The 7,521-nt window shown below is 48.2% G+C and overlaps 1 pseudogene across 1 annotated transcript; it reads left to right on the top strand.

The window, feature by feature from the left end:
- The first annotated feature begins 2,269 nt into the window (after positions 1 to 2,269).
- LOC115032172 lies at positions 2,270 to 4,993 on the top strand (annotated as a pseudogene). The gene is made up of 2 exons (XR_003837832.1): positions 2,270 to 2,283; positions 3,452 to 4,993. The product of XR_003837832.1 is annotated as a pancreatic progenitor cell differentiation and proliferation factor-like (transcript).
- The last annotated feature ends 2,528 nt before the right edge of the window (positions 4,994 to 7,521 follow it).

Raw genomic sequence — 7,521 nt, 5'->3', positions numbered from 1 at the left:
CCCTCTACCCCTGCCCTCTGCCTGCTGAGATTAAAGGCGTGCACTACCACTGCCTGATGAAAGACTCCTTCTTAAGCCCTACCTTTTGCTCCTGAATTGGGCTCTGTCCTGGAGGCAAAGGCTGCCCTGGCAGAGACATAACAGGCCACGAGGTTCTCTAGGCCCTGAACATCATGCCTAGTGGCTTCTCCCTCTGCACTGGCCTCAAATCAGAAAGGAAGGTCATTTGGACATTTTGTCCTGGAGTCCATCTATTTACCTGGCATCACTGGCCAGCCTGTAACCAGCCAGCCTGAGGGGAGCATTATGAGGGCCAGATCTGTGGTAATCATCAGCTGTGAAGGCTGTGCAGGGGAATTTTCTCTCTGATCCCAACATTCTCAGGCCCACTCTCTGGACCACCCACAAGAATGTCTTTCCCAAATGCAGAAGATGATCCACCCAGCAGTGTGCAGAGTCCTTACAGGCCAGGGACAGAAAGCACAGGCTAGAAAAACTCATTGTCTCTGCAAGGTCCACAGCCCCCAAAGGACCAAAGAGCCCATCTGACAGCTATGACAGAAACATCACACCGGGTGGGTCCTCTGGCTGTGGGTAACAAGCTGAGGGGACAGACTTGGACAGGGTCAGGTTCAGCAGCGTGTCCAGAGGCGGTGCAGCCAGGTGTAGTGGCTGCTGCTCCCAGATGCTCAGAGAGCCCTCCAGCAGACGAAGACAAGCTGTGGCTTCTGTCCATTCTGTGAACAGAAGCTACTGTGATGGCCAGCACAGTATTTTTAGACTCAGCGAGCTGTTTGCCACGTGGTCTGGTGTCTGAGCGGGCAGCTCCAGGCATGAGGAGCAAGTTGTGAACAGTCACACTGGTCCACGCTCCCACAAACTGAGAGGTCTTTTAAGGAAATCCCTCCCCGTGGCGGGGCTGAGTCATCTGGCTTCCATCTCTGGCTCCTTAAATAACCAGAATCTCAAATTAGCCATGAGGGGGAAAAAAAACAATCATGAAACTCTTTCTTTATTATAAAAAGGAAGACAAAAACCCAGGAGCTGACATGCAGGGCAGAGGCTGCTCCATTTGTCAGCATTAATCTCGCTTCCTGCACTCGCAGGAAGACTTCCTCTCTTCCTGGAAGGTGCCGTGGAGTTGGAGCAGAACGAGAGGAAACCGGGGAAGGAGCCTCAGCAACAGCCTGTCCGTCCCTGTCGCTGCCCCAGGAATCCTCAAGTGAAAAAGTCTCCTAAACACTGGCTGGCAGGAGATGCAAATGGGAGGTATTTTTAGGGCATATTAAAGCACACGAGCTGTAATTTGCAGACTGAAACTTGCCCCTCCCCTCCTCGCTGAAAGCTATGGGAGATGTGGCTCCTGCTTTTAAAAACCTGGCTTTGGGAGTGACTTGGCTGTTCCACACAGGAGGGGAAAGTATGCTCATTGTGCATGCAAACAATACCACAGGCTACAAGACAATGCAGCAAGGAGGGACAAAAAGAAAAAAACGTTACTCCTGGCCTTGCCTAGGAATTTTACCCATTCACAAGGGTGAGAGCTGGGTGTGGGCCAGTATCGACTATCAGAGGGAGACAGAGGGACAGGACCAAAGGTCTCCTTCAGTTCCAGAAGAAAAGCAATGGAGAGAAGCTAAAGGCCACTGCACATCACATCCATAGATCTTGCCATGACTCAGGAGGGTTACTCTGTGAGATCCTCAGAGACAGCCAGAAAACCGTGACAAGGTCTGCAGAGGTACCAGCTCACCAGTTCTTCCAGAGATGACCTTGGTCTTGGGTCAGAACAAGAGGGGAGAGATGGACCTGGGATAGAGAAGGGATCCAGAAATAGGCCAAGGGCACTGGGATCTACCTAGGACAAAGGGGATGTTGTGCATCTCTGGGGAAGAGTCCTTGGGGGTGTACTCTGGGCATGCGTGAGGAGATGAGACTGACCTCTTTCCCTCATGCTTGGTATCGAATGCGAGACATGAATAAGTGTTGGGAGAAAGTGGGGGCCTTACCTGCACACAGGAAGCAGTGCTCTCACCGTGGCTCAAAGAAAGGGCCACAGACATGAGAGAAAACCCCTTTGAACAGCTTTTAAAAATGTGACAGGCTGGAGCGATGGCTCACTAGTTAAGAGCACCTGTTGCTTTTGCAGAAGATTCAGGTTCAGTGGCCAGCACCCACAGGGTGATTTATACCCATCTGTAACTCCAGTTCCAGGGAATCTGATGTCCTCTTCTAGCTTCTGTAGGCACCAGACCCTCAAATAGCACACATGTATACCTGCAGGTAAAATATTCATACACATAAAAATAAAACAAAATAAATCTAAGAAAGCCATATCTGAGTAGCCAGGCTTTTTAATACTAGCACTGGGGTGATAGTGCAGGCAGAGGCAGGCCTGCCTATCTCTGTAAGAGTTTGAGGCTAGCCTGGTCTACATAGTGAGTTCCAAGACAGCCTGAGCTATGTAGAAAGACCCTGTCTCAAACAAACAAACAAACAAACAAATATTAAAAAAAAAGAAAAGAAAACCATAAGTAACATAAAAAACAAAGTATCAGGAGGAAATATTTGTGACATATGTGACAAGGTAGGAAGCCATAGAAATTTAGGACAAAGAGCAGAAGGAAAATGCAAAGGAAAGAGACAAAGGAGATGTTGATATGAGCTGTCAGCAGGAAGAGGTCCTCTCTTGTCAGTATTGCCTAGAATGAGACAGAACATGATAAAGAACTCATTCTTCATCTAGCCGGTGCTCAGAGTTCTGGAATGGAGCACTTCCCTAGTGGGTGGTGGGCAGCAGGCCCCTCCTGCAGCCCTGGGGCCCAAGTCTTGAACTGCTGTGGCTTGTGTGACGTCCTGGGATATCTCAACCTACCTCTTGTTCCACTCTCCCATTAACTCTGTCACTGGCTCAGTGCCCCTGCAGCACAGGTCCTGGCCAGGGCAGTGAAGGAAGAGCCTCAACAAGCAGTTCCACAGATGCCTGAGAAGCGGGTCTACTTTAGCTCACAAATGAGACCACTGTGGCCTAAATAGTCCAAAAAAGCATTGAAGTTTCTCCAGGACCAGAAAGGTGAGCTAAAGTAGCAAAGACCAATATAGAAGGTCAAATTGGGTGTGGTGGCATAGGTTTGTGTAATGACAGTTTAGGAGTTTTGGTTTCTTTAAAAAACATGGAAATATTATAAGAATATGTTTCAATTTCATTCCAAGTGTGGGATACAGGGCTGCTTCAGGTTGTTCACAGCAGCTGACTATGATTTGCCTCGTGCTCCAGTAGGGGCGTGATTTTACCACCTGAGGGTGGTTTGGGCAATTGTGTGACATTTGGAATTCTGGGGACTTTTCAGCACGAGGGTCCTAAAGTAGTGGTGTTTTGTGGGTTATCTTTGCAAATGGGCTCTACTGTCTAGTGCCCCATTACACCAAAGACCCTTGGTAAGCCCTGAAGCACAGCAGCCATTCCTTCCAGTGGCTCACTTGTGGCTACCCATGACTACTATCCAGGATGCCTGGACTCCTCGTCCAGCAACAACTCTGGCAGAAGTGCCATGTACCCAGGGGACACCGTGCTCCACTCTCCCCTGGTCTTCCCAAGGCTGACCCTGGTCACTGGTAGGCCAGCTTCTTTTTCGGGAAATCCACCCTCCCATTCATGGCCACAGTGTTGGAGTCGCCTGAGCACTCAGCAGAATCTCCCCAGGCCTCCAGAAGCCCAATCGCCTGTGGCTTGGCTCCTAAAACCATGAAGAAGGAGCCAGTCATCCATCCTGGCCAGACCAACACCAGGGCCCAGTCCTGACCTGTTGGCAAAAGCAGCCTGCCCAAGTTTAAGTGGTGCTAGGCCAGAGCCCACCCTCTCAATCCTCCCTGTAAACTAGGAAGGCTGAACAACAGACACCAGCAGAAGCTGGAGAGAGCTCCCTCTTGATTCACAGCACAGTTTTCCTGACCCCATAACTGTGTCTTGCACAAAGCAGAAAATAAACTCACAGCAGCCTCTCCCCACCAACTCCCCCCCTAAAAAATGCTAGATCTCTGAGAATCTCCTCACCAACCCTTCCAAAATGCTAGGGCTCTGAGAAGAGCTGGGTGGTTGATTGATTGTTGGCTGCTGTTGGTCATGGCTTTCTAAGAAGTTGTGTGCAAAGAAGAGACAACAACAACAATAAGAAATTAGACATGCAGATGGTGAAGATCAAACTTGCCTTAAGAAATTCAACACCCTTCTTCAACAGTAAGTAGTTTAATGATGACATTGCCTCTTTTCCGACCCTTGACTTTTTTCAGGGATCTCTTTCCTTTTGTCTTTATCCCTTTTCTCTCTTATCTAGTGTTAAGGGGCTGAAAGGGTGGAGAAAAGGGACGGAGAAGGGTGGAAGAAAGAAGAACCCACAAAATAAAGGTAGCAAACTACAGGCTAGTCATCTCGGCACTTAGGGGATGGAGGTCGGAAGGTCCAGGGCTCATGATCATCCTCAGCCACAGAGAATTCGAGAGCAGCACGGACTTTACAAGACAGACGCAAAAACAGTAGCAGAAAGTCAAACAGAAAAGCATAAGATCAATATGCAAAATCAATTGCTTTTCTGTTATCAAGAAACAATTAGAAATGAATTTTAAGGGTGTCATTTACAGCATCAACAAGTGCATAAGATTCCCCAGGCGAACTAAAAGATGTGCAGAGCTTCAAAAGTTGGTACCTTCTGTAGCCTTTGTCATGGCTCCCTGGCTGTCTCTGAGGCTCTCACACACAGAGTAATTCCCATGACTCATGGCCATGATTCATGTGTATGAGAGGCTCAGTGGCCTTTTATTTCTCTCCTTTGCTTTTCTCCTATGAAACTGAAGGAATCCATCAAATTGTCCCTCTGTGTCACACAGGGAGTTGGTCCTGGACCACACTCTGAAAACTGCCAAACAGCTGTGATAGTTTGAATGCACTTGGCCCAGGGAGTGGCACTATTAGATGGTGTAGTCTTGTTGGAGTAGGTGTGCCACTGTGGGTATGGGCTTTAAGACCCTCCTCCTAGCTGCCTGGAAACCAGTCTTCTCCTACCAGCCTTCAGATGAAGATGTAGAACTCTCAGCTCCTCCTGCACCATGTCTACTTGGACGCTGCCATGCTACTGCCTTAATGATAATGAACCAAACCTCTGAACCTGTAAGCCAGTCCCAATTAAATGTTATCCTTTATAAGAGTTGCATGGGTCATGGTGTCTGTTCACAGCAGTAAAACCCAAAGATAATAGCCAAAAAAAAAAAAAAAAAAGGCAATCTAAGTCACCTGGGAGTGCAGTGGTATTTATGTCCATGTTCCTCCAACATTCCTATGCTACAATCTTAAGCCTCAAGGTAGTAGAATTAGGAGGAGATTTGAACTTGAGGATGGAGCCATCAATGGGGTTAGTGTCTGTATAGAAGGGATGAAGAAGGGACAACAGAGAGCCACACAGCCCCCTTCTTCTACATAATGGCATAGCAGTGAAACAGAACACAGGCAGTCACTAGACACCAGGTCTGTGGTCTCCATGTCCTTAGACCTCCAGGTTCCTGAACTGAGAGGAGCTCATTTCTATGTCATGTCTCCACTTGTATTCTCCTCGTGCTTCTCCACAGGAGCCTGTGAAGCGAGGCTTTGGGTGGGCAGCCAGGAAGAGAAGGATCCCTGCTGGACTCCTGGGCTATCTCTGGGGCTATTTCCATGTTGGCTTATTCCTGAAATGTCAAGTTGGTTTAACGTTTGAACCTCAGTCACCTAGATTCAGTCTTTTAATAGAACAAAGTGGAAACATTCAGGCATCCTTCCGAAGGCCGAAGAAAACAAGCTATAGAATTCAGTATGTGTTTATGAGAAGAAAAAAAAACTCTTAGGAAATTAAGGGTAGGAAGAGATTTCCTTTATTTCATAGGAGACATCTTTCATTAGCCCCCTAACACACACATACATACACACTCACAAATACACACCCACATACATACCCTACCCACATAGACACACCCACACATACATATAGCCCCCCACTTACACCCCTATCCCCACACACTTGCACACACACACACACCTGCACACACACACTCACATACACACACACACACACATACCCCCACACACTTGAACATGCACACTCATTCCACCACATGCATGCACACAACACACACATATATACCCCACACATTCTATGGTAACCATGAACAGGATCATGGAGTGGAAGGCACAGTAGTCTTCAAGAAGTCTAATCATCTTGAAAAGGCTCCAGGTCCAGTTGTCCTTATCAAAATTTCAGCAGGACCCGCTGTAGACACTGCCCAGTGGAATAAGGGCTAATTGGATGAGAAGGCCTCGGAACGACGCAGACAGGACTAGAAGATTTAGCAGTTCATTTGTGTGTGAGGACTTGAGGCAATGCAGTATTGGCCTGAAGAGAAAGAGATCAATGGGACCAAATGGGAGTGCAGGAATAGACCAGCGGCTGTGAGAAATCCCAGGAATGGCTTCCCTTGGCTGGAGGCCTGACTTGAATGGAGTTTTCTAGGATAACAGCTGCTCTAGCTCTAGGCTGGGGTTCTGATTCCAGTCTATATCTGTGAGGCACTACCACTGACTTAAGACGCCTGTGTTTATGTGAATTGTATGGTAATGAACTGAATTAGTGACTGGTGAGAAGAGGGTCTGGCGTGGGGGTGGGAAGTGTGGGGTGCGGTGGGATAGTGGGGTGGAAGGGGTGGACAGAGCTGCAGTTCACTGGGAAACAGGATCAGATGGAGAAGCTGGCTTTTCTGGTAAATGGACTGTGAGAAGGGAGATGGTTATAGCTCTGAGCTCTGCTGCTTTCTAGGAACAGGTCTCCTTGCGGAGTTCAAACCCTCCTTGTCTCATAGACTTGTGACATGCTACTGGACAGTCTGTCATTAAGCATCATGGCAGGGATTTGAGCCACCTACTCCTGGATCCCCCTCATTTCCTGCCCTAAGGGGATGTTGGCTGAGCAGGGACACCTCTGCCTCCCATACACATGAATCTTGCTGACGTTCTAATTATTAACTTCATTACAACAACCGCTCTCCCAGCCAGTGTCTACCTTATACCCTGAAGTCCATACAAGGAGGGTGGTACTCCTTCCCCCTTATACCTTCTACCTCTTCTTCCTCTTTCTCCTCCTCCTCTTTCTTCCTTCTTCCTTCCTTCCCTTCTCCTCCTTCTCCTCCTCCTTCTTCTTCTTTCTCCTTCTCCCCCTCCTCCTTCTTTTCTTCTTCTTCTTCTTCTTCTTCTTCTTCTTCTTCTTCTTCTTCTTCTTCTTCTTCTTCTTCTTCTTCTCCCCCTCCTCCTCCTCTTCCTCTTCCTCCTCCTCCCCCCTCTCTCCTCCTCCTCTACCTCTTCCTCCTCCTCTGCTTCTTCTTTCTCTCTCTCTTTCTTCCTTTCTTTTCCTCCTCCTCTTCCTCCTCCTCCTTCTTTTATAGCACCACCTATTCACCCAGCACGTGGCAGATGCTGGAACTAGAGGCCTGGATCCTCAAAGA

Source organism: Mus caroli, chromosome 10 (genome assembly GCF_900094665.2).
Source record: "Mus caroli chromosome 10, CAROLI_EIJ_v1.1, whole genome shotgun sequence".
NCBI classification, from domain to species: Eukaryota; Metazoa; Chordata; class Mammalia; order Rodentia; family Muridae; genus Mus; species Mus caroli.
Note: the sequence above shows the minus strand (reverse complement) of the source record. Positions and strands in the feature narration are given on the sequence as shown.